Source organism: Phascolarctos cinereus, unplaced genomic scaffold (genome assembly GCF_003287225.1).
Source record: "Phascolarctos cinereus isolate Bilbo 61053 unplaced genomic scaffold, phaCin_HiC Scaffold_5;HRSCAF=322, whole genome shotgun sequence".
Taxonomy (NCBI): domain Eukaryota; kingdom Metazoa; phylum Chordata; class Mammalia; order Diprotodontia; family Phascolarctidae; genus Phascolarctos; species Phascolarctos cinereus.
Genome location: NW_027555958.1, coordinates 351,994,635 through 352,010,081, shown reverse-complemented (window position 1 = coordinate 352,010,081; position 15,447 = coordinate 351,994,635).

The window sequence follows — 15,447 nt, the reverse complement described above, 5'->3', positions numbered from 1 at the left end:
GGCTGCCAATAAAAGGACGCAGCGTCTATCTTGCCACATGACCAGTTCATCTTTATTTTTGATTATACAGTTCTTTGATGACATCCTTTCAGGATTCCTTGTTTGCAATGGGTTGTAGCTTTCTAATGCCTGGTTTACACCTCTCCATTACCTCTGGGTAATATTCAAGTACATTGCCTTAGAGTCTATAGTATACCATTACTTGTGGTAATATAATATCACTGGAAGTGTCAAAAAGATGCACCTTGTTTCAGGTAGTAGTATGATGCCATTAAAATAACTTTTTAGTTTTCCGAAGACAATCTACCTCACTCACCCCTTCCTGTTCAATTCTGGCCCTAATTCATTATCAGTGTCTGTCCAATATGTACATACATACATACATACATACATACATACATACATACATACATATATACATACATACATATTGATGGATGAACCATATTGGTCATGCAGCCAATTGCAAATGACAGTCTGGACCAGGGGTGGGGAACCTGTGGTCTTGAGGCCACATGTGGCCCTCTAGGCCCTCAAGTGTGGCCCTGTGACTGAATCCAAACTTCACAGAACAAATCCTCCCTTAATAAAAGGGTTTGTTCTGTAAAATTTGGACTCAGTCATAAGGCTGCACCCAAGGACCTAAAAGGCCACAGGTCCCCCTGGTCTGGACAATAGGCATTCTTAACCTCTTGGTTTTTCCTGTGGGGATGGTTGGGCCAAACTCTTGACAGATGACAGATCTCCCTGGGGAGGCTTTGAAGATTTCTGATAGTGGTGAACACTTTTGGCAAACATACTTCTCCCTGTTTAATGTGTTGTTTGATATTAGTACCTTCAGCTCTGTTCCCCTCTTTGTAAAATTGGTCTACCCCAGTTTCATTTTCCATCTTTGTTTTCTTTGGTGCCATGTCCATTTGTTCTATAAGCATATCTAAGTCTGTGATATTAGAATCCCATTGTGGTAGATATAATGTCCTTAATGATTAAAAAACAAAAAAGTTTCTTATTAAAAAAAAAAGAACTTTGCTGATCCTTTCTATTTTTTGTCTGTTTGTTGTCTCTTTCCAGTTTAATACTTCCGTGCCTTCAAGTTGAATTTGCTCAATTGTTTATCTAGCTAAGCTTTCTTTCAACTGGTTCTCCCCTTCACTGATTCTCACTACTTTAGACAGCAATACTTCTCATAACTTTCCACCATCCTTCTCCATTAAGATTTTACAGAGGAGTTTATATTCTAAACTGGTATTACCCTAAGCTGCCATATCTCTCCACTTGGTAAATAGGTCATAGGATCATAGGCACACAGATTTAGAGCTGGGAGAAATGTCAGAGGTCATCTAGTCCAACTTACTCATGTCACAGACGAGGAAACTAAGGACTAGAGAGGCAGAATGACTTGACCAAGGTGTCTGTCTTCAAATACCTGAAAAAGATGTCATATAGAAGAAGTATTAGACATACTCTGTAACTGCAAGCAGGCAGAAATAGAACCAGTGAGTGAAAATTACTAGGTGGTAGATTTCAGCTCAATGTGTGGAAGGACTCCATAACAGCTTTCCAACAATAAAATGTACTTTACCAAGAGATAGTGAATTTTGCAGTCATGGAAGATAAGGCTAGATGACCATCCATTTGGGATATTATAAAAAGATAGTATAGATGTTATAGATGTCATATAAGGAACTCCCGCCTTGGGAAGTTGGACTAGTGGGTTTTTAAGTTTGCTTCTAACTTAAGATTTTATAATTCTTGAAGAATAGGATTTGTTAACAGTCTTCAATCATCAAAAAGGCCAAATTCCCACTATCCTAAATATCTTACTCTGTCAGAAGGAACAGAAATAATCTCCCACATACATACCCACACCTGTAGCCACTTGTTGAAAAGAGGCGAGACAGAAAATGATGTGCCGGCACATGTCAGTGATAAATAAGTCAAGGGTATGGAAGAGAATCATAAAAAGTGGTCTAAACAATTTAACAAGGGCAAGAGAAGATGAATGTAGAAAAGATAGATTCATTTATCTGACGAACGTTACGCGCAAATCATCACCATGAGACCTCATAGCCACATAGAATCTCAGATTTAGAAGAAATTTCAGAGGCCTCTGTGAAAACCAAGCGTTTGCTGACTGAGGTGGATTTTTTTTTTTTGATGCGAGGAAATCTCTTGATTTTAACAATTGATTTACATTGGTCAAATTTCTGTATTAAATATTCTGTTCTGATGACCTTTCTTCCATCCATTTCCCATTTTTTCCAGTGTTTATAACTTGTTTAAATAGAAGTCAGACTACAATTATTTTCATTTCACACACTGTCTTTTTTTTATCATTTTTATTCCTTCTAGCTTTGTGTTAATTTTAATATTTGCTCTGACAAGTCATCAGTCTCTACAATCAATCAATCAACATACATTTATTTAGAACCTGTGATAGGTGTGTCAGGTGTTGTGAAGCACTAGGTGTACAAAAGAGAAGCACTGAGACCTTGCATTCAGGGAGCTTACATTCTAATAAAGATTATAACATAAGCATAAATTGGTACAGAGAGTTGATACTGGAATGAGGCCCATATCATTAAGGAGTTGTTTCCTGCCTGTTAAGATATAATAAATTTCTTTCTGTGTGATGCTATTCAGTGCTTACCATGCCTAATTCTTTTCTTGAACATGTTGTATGGGTGAAAGCTTCTGTGCAGTCTATAAGCCTTTGGCCTTTCTCAGTCCTTGCTCCTGTGCCATATTTTCCAACATGTTTTTGCCATGCCCACCATTCTTTTGAAGTCACCAAATATCAAAGTATATATTTACTTAATTTGGAAGAACTTATCAAATTCTCAATAGAATTTTTCTTCATCTTCAGCAAAGAGTTGTTCAATCCTTTTTTCAGTCATGTCTGATTCTTCATGACCCCATTTGGGGTTTTCTTGGCAAAGATACTGGAGTAGTTTGCCGTTTCCTTCTCCACGTCATTTTACATATGAGGCAAACAGGCAAACAGGGTTAAGTGACTTGCCCAGGGTCACATAGCTAGTAAGTGTCTGAGCCAGATTTGAACTCATGAAGATGAGTCTTTGTGATTCTGAGCCCAGTATTCTATCCTTTGTGCTATGTAGCTGCCCTATCTTTGGCAATAAATTGTTGGCAAATAACCTCTAATTATTCCCTTGGTGATCTTGTTGCAAATACTTCAAAGCACTACAATATAAGATGGCCACATATCCAATGACTTATATTTCTTATTGTATTTTGGACACACAGTAAAACCAATTTCACCAATTCTTTTATTTGCCTGTCCATGAAAAACTTGTGAACCAGCCCACCGTTTAGCTGTACATTCTTGGGTTTTCTGGTTTGATTTAGAAGCCATTTCATTTAGGTAGATAGCACAGTAGATAGAGCACTGGGCCTAGAATCAGAAGTCCTGATTTCAAATTGTGACCAGCCTTAGACACTTACTAGCTGTATGACCCTGAGCAAGTCACTTAAATCTGCATGCCTCATTTTCCACAACTGTAAAATGAGACTTCCCAGAGCTGTCATGAAGATTAAGCGAGATAATTTTAAAGCACTTAGCACACTGCCTAGCAAACAGTAAGCACTTAATAAATGCTTGTTTCCTTCCTTTCTTTATGGATTCTATCATAAGAAAGTAGGAAGTGATATATTCAGTTCCTTCAATTGTATGGCCACTTATTATTCCCTGGACAAGGATCTCATCTTACAATCAACTGGGAAATGGCTAAACAAATTGTGGTGCATGAATGTTATGGAATATTATTGTGCTGTAAGAAACGATAAATATGAAAAACACAGGGAGGCATGGGAAGACTTACATGAACTGATGCAAAGTGAAGTAAGCAAAACAGACAACAATAGTGTGAATGAAAACAACATCAACAACAAAAGTAAAAACTAAACAATGACTAAGCTCAGACCTTGAGAAGAGATTGGAAAATGTTTCTCCCTCTTGGCTTCACAGAGGTGTATTAGCAACCCCGTGAATGTTTGTGGGTGGTCTAAAACATTTAGTACCTTCTACCCTCCTTCCTACTCTTCTGACCCCGTCACTGCAGAAGCAGAAGGCAGAGGCTATTTGATACTTTTGTTCATTTCATGGGTTGCCATGGCCAAAACAAATTCGCTGCCAAGTGTCTAGCCTACCTACCGGCCACGAGCTTCTCCCTACTTAGCTATTCTGGTGCTCAGAAAGTAGGCATTGTTTGTTGCTGGGATCTTACTTGATGTCCTTCCAGCATGGAAGAAGTGGCCAGAACTAATGCCCAGTGCCATAGCCTTCAGGAACCCAAAGTCACTGCCCTTGTTTTAATGAGGCATGAGAATAGATTTTGTGAGTTCTCTTCAGTGAGAGTCATGGCAGAAGAAGATTTCCTGGTTCCTTTTCTTTTAAAAAAAATTATTGATATCTTTTGTTTTTACCTCACCTTTATTTCCTAATATGTTCCTCCCCTTCCTGCTACACAGAAAGTTATCTTACAAAAAAAAGAACAAAAAGAAAAGAAGGGGAAAAAAAAGTTCACCCAAACTAACCAGTGTATTGATTGTCTAACAGTATATTCAGCATTTCACATCTAATCAATCAAACAATAAACATTTATTAAATACCTGCTATGTGCCAGGCACTGTGCTAAGCGCTGGGTATACAAAAAGGAGCTTACAATCTGATGAGGGAGACAACATGCAAACAAATATATACAAAGCAGACTACATACAGAATAAATAGGAAATAATCAAGAGAAGGAAAGCACTAAAATTAAGAGGGGTTAGGAAAGGCTTCCTGAAAAGATAGGATTTTAGTTGAGCCTTAAAAGAAGCCAGGGAAGACTCATACTTCTGCAAAGGAGAGATCATCTTTTATAATGAAGAACGAAAAAGAAAAAAATTAAAATTAAAAAACACCCAGGTCACCAAAACTAACCTGCACATCAATCACGTCTAACTGTATAGGCAGCATTCCATATCCATAGTCCCCTGCCTCTATGAGGAACGGAGAGAGATACATTTTCCTATGTCTTCTCAAGGTCCAAGCTCAGTCATTATATTTACACAGTGTTCCGTTTTAATTTTTGTTGATATTGTGTCCATTCACATCATCGTAGTCATTGTACATGTTCTTTTTCCTGGTTTTTCTTATTTCTCTTTTCATCAGGTCATATAAGTCATCTCAGACTTCCCTGTATCCTCCACATTTGTCATTTCTTATAGTAGTGTAATAATATTTCATAACATTCATGTACCACAATTTGTTTAGCCATTCGCCAGTCGATTCAAATGCCTGGACTTAGAGGATTCAATGGCTAGGGCATGGTTGGGAAAGTTCTGGGATTTTCTCAAATGAGTTCTTATTTCAGGTACAGATTTTATAGGTCTAGAAATATTGGCTGCCAGTTATGCCCAAATTCCTGAGTTACCAATTAAAGGGTCTCACAATCAATAAAATTATAAAAATCCTGAAGAAGGGTCTGTCATTTTTCATCTTTGTATCTCCTAGTACCTGACACTGTCACTAGCATACAGTAGGTGCTTACTAATGATTGTTGAACTTCACCTTTTTAATCCCTGCTTCTAGTCTATCGTGGCAGAGATGTGCCATCTTCCCTTAACCTTCCCCAGGTCATACATACACGAAACTTTGCATATGGGGTAACCTGAATATGAGGAATTCCACAGTGGGAACAGTGTAGGGCTCCTAGGGCAGCTGCATTGTCCCAGGGAAAGAGTCCATTCCACTGTCACTACTTGCAGTGGGACTATTGCCAAGTTTAGCAGGTGGCTGTAATATTGTTCCCAATTATGAAAACGCTTAAGGATGATACACAATTGCAGGGCTTTCATTCAGTTTTTTTCTTTTAAATATTGTTAGATTCAGAATAAAATTGATCTGAAAAAAACAAGATTTCTTTTTCTTTTTTAAGTTGCTTAATGTCAGTGGCAAGCATTTAAAAACTATTTTTAATGTATTTGTAGTAGAAAATGAGAGTGGAGGAGAGTGGCTATGACTTCTGAGATTCCTTTTAGCACTCATCATCCTATGATTTTGAACCAAAGGACTTGTGTTTGAATCCTAGCTCTGTTCCTTACTACCTGTAGGACCTTTGGTAGGCTATGGTGGGCTTCTGTTTGTTAATGTTCACCCTTCATCTTCAAAGAGGATCAAGGACATCGTGAGGGGATGTCTTGACTTGCGCATGAATTGGATTTAAGTGAGGCAGAGTCGCACAAAGCCCTCAGCCTCACTCTTTTTTCCAGAGTCATCAAAGTTCAGTGGCAAGACACAAGTCAAGGTGACTGGTGATGCCCTGGGATGCAGTGGATGACCTTAGCATCTCATCTTTGAAGTCTGACCAAGCTCTGAGCGCTCCCCAGTGCCTGCTTCAGCCACCTTCATGGCTTCAGTTTACTTACCTGTAGACTGAGGGGTTTGGACTAATGGTCTCTGCAGACCCTTCTAAATCCTTCCACAGGCATAATCAACTTCATAAGTACAAGATGAGAGAGGTGTGGTTATACAGCAGCCTGTCCTAAAAAGAGCTGGCAATTTTAGCATACTGTTAGCTCGATAAGATTCGATGATATACATGTTGATATTGATAAGCCTACTGATAATAGGCTGCCAAGAAAATTAATTTAATCTTGGGCTACATTAAGGAAGCATGTGCTGTTTAGGACTAGGAAGGTCATAATCTCTCTAAACTCTGCTCTATTCTGACCACATCCTGAATAATAAGGTGTCTAGTTCTTAGTGCCAGGTTTTAGGGAAAACATTAGTAAGCCAGAGAGTGTCCAGAAGAAGGCCACCAGGTTGGGATGGTAAAGGTAAAGGGCCTTGAGACCCTGCCACATGAGAACCGACTGAAGGAACTGAGGCTGGTTAGCCTGGAAAAGAAAACACTGGGAAGTAAACATCAGTCTTCAAGTAGTTTGAAGGGCTGCTCTGTAGGAAAAGGATCAGACTTGTTCTGCTGGGTCCAATGGAAAGAATTAGGAACAATGGGGAAGAAACTGCAGAGAGGCAAATGTAGGCTTGCAAACATTTAGAACCATCCAAAATTGTAATTCCTTGGGAAGCAGTGGTTCTTCTCCCTCTCCCCCCCACCCCCTTCTACTGACAGTCTTTGCTCAAAGGCTGGAAGACCGTCTTGGGAGTATATTGTAGAGGGAATTCTTGAAATTCCATGAGGTTGATCCCGGGATCAACCATCTATGATGGTTCCCATCATTTCCCAGTCTTCTAGTTGAGACCCAGAACAGCCACACGAGGGCAGTACACCCCTGTGGTAAAAGGCTAAAAGCCTTTGAGCCTTGAAGCCCTAACGCTGTCATCATTTTCTAGGACCTTCTATTTTCAAAGCACTCTCAAGTCCAAGTTCATCTTCACAGTGTCCGCATAGGATCAGGCAGTGGGGGGTAGTGTCAGCTTCATCTCACAGGTTGGGAAACAAGGCCAAGGAAAGAAAGGGACTCTTGGCTCGGGTTACGTCGCAGATTGGTTGCCAATCTTGGGCTCCGGGGCAGGCTTCCAGAGTCTCAACTTGAATGTAAACAAACCCTTGCCCTTGCCACCTCGTCCTCTGAGCAAAGATTGCTCCCCCACCCTTCATGTGAAACCAAATGAACTAAATATTTACCACACACGTAAAACTGGGGGGGGGGGTCGAAGTTGGTCAACAACCATTTTTCAGCACCTACTATGTGCTAAGCTCCGGAAATGCAAAGGCAAAAACTCGTTCCTGCTCCCAAGGAGGTCACACGTGCAAACAACTTCGAGCAAACAAGATAAAAATTGGAAATACTCAAAAGAGGGCAAGCACCAGCATTGAAGGAGATGGAGAAAGTAGAAAGAGTAGAAGGTGTGTTTCTGCTGGGACTTGAAGGAAGCCAGGGGGTGGGGATGAGGAGGGGAAGAGTATTCCAGGTATGGAGGACGAGCAGAGTTGGGAGATGGGAGAGTTTTGTGTGAGGAACAGCAAGGAGGCCGTGTCACTGAAATCATAGGGGGAAGGGAGTGGAGGATAGGGGGAAGGTTGTAAGATATAAGAAGATTGGAAAGCCAGGAAGGATCAGGTTAAGAAGGGCTTAAAAGCCAAAAAGATTTTATGTTTGATCCTGAAGGTGATAGGGAGCCACTGGAGTTTATTAAGGTGGTGGTAGTGGTGTGGGATGCCATATGTGGCACAGTGGATAGAAAGCTGGGCCTGAAATTAGGAGGTGTTGAGTTCAAATGTGATCTCAGACACTTACTAGCTGTGTGACCCTGGGCAAAGTCACGTAACCTTGTTTGCCTCAGTTTCCTCATCTGTAAAGTGGGGAAGAGAATAGCACTTAACCTTATGAGGTTGTTGTAAGGATCAAATGAAATCATTATAAGGTAATTAGCACAGTACAGGGGCACTTAACAAGCCCAGTATAAATGTTAGATCAGACCTGTGAGTCATAAGTAAGCTTTAGATAAAGGGATAGGAAAGTAGGGAGGTAACACTGTGATTGAAAGGAAGCAAATTTTCCTAAAAGTTCATGGTCTCATTTTCACAGTGGCACATTTTTATCTGACTGTGGTGACCTGGTCAGTTGAAATACATTAGGACAGGGACTGGACTTGTGATTTCAATGTTATAAGGAACTTCCATGTGAGGAAATTCCCTTTTCCAGTACAGGTCAGTGCATTCTCTGCAATTCATAGCCTTAGAGAAGGATCTTTATTTCTATATAATTGATATCTTTTGTAATCAGATGTATTTTATTTTATTCATGTAGAAATGATATTCTGAGAAGGAGTCCATAGGCTTTAGCAGACTGCCAGTATGTCACATACACAAAAAGGTAAGAACCTCTATCTCAGAGAAATGCCTACAGCACTAATAGGTTAACTGATTTGGGCCTGGTCATACAGCCAGTATATGTCACAGATGGGACTTGCCCAAAGGTCTTCCTAGCTTGAGGCTGGCTCTTTACTCATTTACTCTACCAGGCAATTCTCAGATTTTACCTCAGTCGTGAGCATGGGTTCAAGGAATTGGGAATGACTGACCCCTCTTCTGGAGAAGAGAAAACCAGGGTGGTAGGGCTGAGATGAAGCTATGTTCAAGCATTTGAGGTTTTTTGGGTGGAAGAGGGATTAGATTTGTTTTGTTTTCCCCAGAGGGCAATCCTAGGAGTGATGAGTAGATATTGCAAAGAAGCAAACATAGGCTTGATATAAAGAAAAAGTTCCTGCTAATTAGTCATCCAAAAGCAAAATGAGTTGGGGGAAAGGGGAGGGAGTATCACAGAAAGTAGAAGGTTTCCTCTTCAATGGAGATCTTCTTCAATTAAAGGCTTGATTATTACCTGTTGGTTTTTATAGGAGTGGACTCTTGTTCAGGTAAGGTATAGGTTGGATTAGACAGTCTCGTCCAATTCTGAGATTATGACCCCATGCCTATCAAAACCCCCACCTTCTGCTTGCCTGAAGTCTGTGATGTGGAGTAACTATCTGCAGAAGCATCATTTCCCCTCCTACCTCTCATTCACCCATATACAGATCATTCTTACCCCCTCTCTAGTTCCTACCCTGCCATTCCTATTCCTTTTATTACGTCCTCTGCAATGTCTCTTCTGCTGTTAACAAACTTGCCTTCACTAGAGGTCCTCTCAAAGCATTCTCTTTCTGCCTTTCTGAGGCTTACAGAAACCTGGATTTTTCCTGAAAATGTTTCATCCCTTGCCATTCTGTCCAGTGCTAGCTGCTCCTTCTCTCATACCTCCCAGTGGTCGCTTGGTTGTTGTCATCCTTCATGCTCAAAGAGGACCAAAATGACATCACCTTGTTGGGGTCAAGGTATAGTGTGTTCAACTGTGGCTGATCAAACCAATATAAGCTCGGAAGGTTCTACCACAGATAAGGCACAAATGAACATTTGTAGTGGGCACCAGACCAGGAAGAGACTAGGTATCCTCCTTTCTCCCTCCCCTTTGTCATTTTGAAACACCTTCTGCTATTGCCGTTATTCAGCAAATTCCTCTTTGAACTTCAAATACCTCTGTCTTTATCACATCTTTGTTGTCATCTGCCAATCTTCAGGACTCTTTCTTTCATTTCTTGAGCCATTTAATTTCTAGTTGGGTCTTCCTCTCCATGCTAACTCCCACCCTCATTCTTAGTAATGCCACAAAAAAAATCACGTCGTTGTCTTTTTAAACATCTTGCTGTCCCAGTTCATGGATTGTACTAACTCTCATACATTACAGCTCTTTAGCTACCTCAGCCACCCATGAGGAAAAATCTACCCAACTGCCACCCAAAGCTATCATACCTCCATGTTCTTAAACTCTGAAATTCCCTTCTCTGAACACAATCTCCTGTCCTTCCCTCTCTCCCTCTGCTTCACTCCTAAGTCTATTCTGTTCTCCAACCCCTGGTTCCTCCATTCCTCTCTGTGTGAGACCAGTAGGTATCTTGGATAATTTCTATTTCTCCTCTGGGGAGATTTAATCAGCCACATCCTGTAATAGTAATTGGCTCACTTTTAGCCTAGAGGCAATATAATGGCCTCTAGTCAAGGAGGTCCCTTTCTCTACTATTTTGTGGAGGTGGTTTTTTTTTTCCAGACAAAAAGTTATTAATACAATCAGAATAGCTCAGGTCCCCCAGTTAGGAAAGCCCTCAACATTCAGACAAAGGTCAGTCAGTCAATAAAAATTTATTAAGCACCTATTTGGTACCAGGCATTGTTTGAAGTTCTAGGAATTCATATATAAAAGAAAGACAGTAAGACAGTCCCAGCCCTCAAGGAGCATACAATATAATAGGGGAAGTCAACATACAAGAGGAAGCTGAAAAGGGGGAGAAGAAAAAGGTACCAACATGGAGGCATGGTGGAGTCCAGAGCAAAGCGCGCAAGCTGGTGGGAAATGAAGAGATGGATGGCTGGTCTTGGAGCCCTCTTTAAATGAAGGCTTTGGGAGGAGTTCGTTGCCCTCCAATCAGAGGGGCTGAGGGTAAGGAGCAACTACCAAAGCCGTGGCTTTTGTACAAAGGTTGGTTCTCTGCTATAATCATCCAACCTTGGCTTCTGCATGTTTGAGGCAAAATCAGGATATAAGAGATGTGTAGATACAAGAAGCAAGCTTAGAGTATTACAATGCAGGTATAGGGTTGGAGGCTGGGAGAAGAGGAGACCTTTTAAAACTTCCCTCAGTTTTTGAAGAGGTGATCCTAACTGGTAGCTTCAGTCCAACTGTTCTGTTCTGAGACATCTAGGGGGCCCCGGTGGCCTACCCCAATCTTTCCCTTCTCTGTTGTAGCTCAGCTCTTCTTTCAGTTTCTCTCTTCACCCTGTGCTGCCAATTCTTTCCAGGTAAGTACTGGATCATGCTGGGGATGCCATCTCCTCAGTGGCTGCTACTCAGCTCATGTGGACCTCGCTCCTTCCTCTAGAAGACTGTATGTTTTTTCCCAGGCATGACTCAAGGCTGCCTTCCAGCTCAGAAATCATGACGGTCCAAATGGCTTTCAAGGTTGAGGTGGATTTTTGTCCCTCTAAACCCTCATTCTCAAGATGCCAATCAGTTCTCAAACCTGTATGATACCAGTTTTTCTAGTCCATCATCCTGGCTCTCTCTCCCCCCTCCTCCCTTCATATTTGTCCACCACCCTTGACTTCCTTGTCCCTTCCTCCCACTGTTCTCAACCTATTAATCCTCAGCCCTGGTTCCGCTCATACCATCTCCTACTCTGGAGCTGCTAAACACTGCATGAGGAAGTCAAGAATTGTGCTCTGTGTCTCCACTACAAATTTACATTATCTAGGCTCTCTCCTCCTCCCCTCTTCCTCTGTTTTTTCTTCTCCCTCCCCCCTCTCTCCTTCTCCCTCTCCTCTCTCCCATTGACTTTATGCCTACCTGAGCTCAAAACTCCAACCCAAGCCCCAGTCTCTCCAGCAACAGGAATTAAGTGTGGTCCCACCACACCTGGCTAACTTATTTATTTAGCAATGATTAGTACAATGCTTGGCACATTAGTAAACACTTTATGAATGTTTGTTGACTGACTTAGCTCAAGCCTCCATTTCCCCAACCTCTGCCTCTCCTGTCACTTACCAACAATTCATTGGACTCAATAATTCCATGTTAATAGGCATGCAACTTATTAACTCTATCAGGCATCAGAGAAAATGCAAGTAACATTTAAAAGCAATGCCATACATTCGTTTCACTTTATTTTTCTTGCATTTTTATGTGTGCATGTGTGTTTTGCAACAGGTCTAACATGGAAATACATTTTGCATGACATTACCCAGTGGATAGAGTGCTGGGCCTGGAGTCAGTCAGACCTGAGTTCAAATCCAGCCTCAGACACTTACTAGCTGTGTGAACCTGGGCAAGTCACAATTGTCTCACCAAAAAGCAAAAGGAAAAAAATGTAATTGGGAAATATTTAGACAAACAATTGATTAATTAATTAGAAGCAATGGTACAAATAGCAACCCATTGCAGCAGGGATTGACTCTTTCCCTTACCCCAACCCAACCTCAACCAATTTTTCCCCCACCTGTCCAAAAGGGACAGAATAAATGGGAGCTTCCTCAGCTGTGCTCTGAGAAACCAGAGGGAGGAAAGTAGCTATAGATAGGAATTCCACTTCTCACTGCGATAGCCCATAGTTGGCATTTAATAAATGTTAGTTGATTGACTAACAAGGGCAGATACCCATAATCCCCTGCTGCTAACAAACATTAAGGCAATAATTCCTCTTCTTCTTTTTGTTTTTTGCCTGGACAAAAAACAATTATTTCAAGGCCAAAGGAACTAGAAACCAGGCAACTCTAGGAAATATATGCCTATATACATTCCACCTCATCGAGCTGGTCCTCCTGAGTCTTCCTGGGTCTTAGTTGGGTTACGTTAATAAACAATTCTCATAGAGTCTGTTTCAGAACTCAAATCTTGTGATCTACGTTTCTTGGGAATTGGAAACACATATACCTATTGTTCCTAATTACAACATATTAGAACTATTTAGTTGATCAGATCTACCCCAGCAGAGAATAAGGCCCTGAGGGGATGGGACACTGAACAGGTGAGTTTTCACGAAGGATCCTTTGACCTCAGTATGGTATATCTTGGCAGAATGTTCGCAGTGTTATCAACCACAGATACTTCTCTTTGAAAACAGGGTCATATTAATTTGAACACAGATTTAAAATATATATTTAACTTATATGTATATATTGTTGTTCAGTTATTTTTGAGTCGTGTCCAACTCTTTATGACCCCATTTGGGGTTTTCTTGCCAAAGATACCGGAGTGGTTTGCCATTTCCTTCTCCAGCCCATTATATAACTGAGGCAAACAAGGTTAAGTGACTTGCCTAGGGTTTCATGACTAGCATGTACCTGAGACCAGATTTGAACCTAGAAAGAGGAATCTTTCTGACTCCAAGCCCAGCATTCTATCTACTGTGCCATCTGGCTGCCCCATCTAGCTAAGGTGTATGGAGTGTTCAAGGAGGACTAGGACCTCTGGTATGAGGGCTTGCTGAGCCCTTCTCAGGGCTGCTCATTCACTTTTAGTGTCTACCTGGCACTCACCTCTCATCTGTGGCTCCAAGAAGCCATAGTGTACATAGCGGCCACACCCCAGTAAACTGTTTTGGTAGATGGGCTCAACCAGGTTGAGGGCAACCAACAGGCTTCAAACGTGTTGATGAGTTAGGGGGATGTCTGCCTCAAGCATGTGAAGGTGGAATGGGCAAATGAGAACAAATTTTTCCAATGGCCATAAATGCAGCTGAAACAGGCACTGTGGAGTGCTCAGAGCTTGTCAGACATCTAAGAGGCCAACATCATCTTACTACATCCCAGGCCATTGCCAGTTGTCTTGACTTTTTTGTCTTACCACTGGACTTTGATGACTCTGGAAGAGATAGTGAGGCCAGTGACTTTGTACAACTCTGCCCCACTTGAATCCAATTCATGAGCTAGTCAAGACATTACCCCATGATGTCATTGATCGGCTTTAAGAGAAGGACAGATTGTTGTCACAACATATGCATAGAAATATACATACATATATATTTGATTTAATTTAATATATCTAGGCAATTAGGTGAGATAATAGATAAAGTGCTGGACCTGGAATCAGGAAGACTTGAGTTCAAAGCCTGCTCTTAGACACTTACTAGATTTGACCTGGGTAAATTGTTTAACCTCTTCCTCAGTTTCCTTATCTGTAAAATGGCATTACACACCATATACCAAGATAAACTCCAAAAGGATACATGATTTAGACCTAAGGGGTGACATTATAAACAAATTAAAGAAAGGAAGCAAAGCCAAGATGGCAGAATAATAGGAAATGATGCAGGAAATTCTTCTCCACAAACTTCTAACAGGTCTAGAAAATGCACCAAATGGAATCCTAATAGGGAAATCCAGAAAAAGCACAATGGGTCCTTTCTCCAGCTTAGTTCTACATAGAGATATAGATAGAAAAACCTGTAAACACTGGAGCTGGGTTGGGCCACTAGCTCACTGAACTCCAACACCCAGAGAAAGACTGTGTACTGGAGCTAGAGGATGTCCCAGACCCAGACTGAGCTACCTCCTGACCATACCACGGCACTGCAAGGGGCACAGGTGCCACATGGCATCTTTGTCTCCCACTACCCAGTCACAGGTCAAAGATCCAAGGTGGAGTGAGATGGGGACCTGTGAACAGCAGTGGCATTCCTGGGTAGGGAGGTCCCTGGCACTGTCCTGAGAAAGGAAGAAGTTCAGAAGCCATCAGCAACAGTGGCAGCCTTGGTATGGCTCAGACCTCAGGCACAAAAGGCAGGGTCTCATCTCTCATGTTTAGCCCAGTCTATACTGGAATAAACAAGGGCAGGAATCCCAAACCAAAGGGGAGTCTGCAATTCTACTGCTCTGAATCAATAGAGCTTTCTAGGTGCCTGATAGAGGTGGAGTCCAGCAGCAATCTACTCTTGCCTAGTTCCAATCCCAGGATTTGCAGAGCTCAGACCACAGGGGCAGTGATTAGACTTTGTCCTGAATCAGACCACTTAGGGAGCACTAAAAGCTGGCAAATCCCTAGCCTATACCCGAGATCCTGGAATAACACAATGCATGTTGGGATATTCTCAATAAAACAGCCACAAGACCAGCCTAGAGTTGACCTCCAGAAGTGCCACAGATCTGTAGCTCGCTAAGTAGGTGAGTCTTAGAGCACTGCTTAAGACTCAGAGACTCAATCCAAAGTCAAGAAGTAGACTGGCCAAATGGGCAGACAAAAAAAATGAACTATAACATAATGCACCATTATGGTGGTAAGGGTACTCAAGACACAAATGCAGAAGAGAATGATAACGAAGCATTTACAAGCATTGCCCTCAGAGAAAAACACAGCTTGTGCACAAACTCAACTAGAATTCCTGGAGGAGATGAA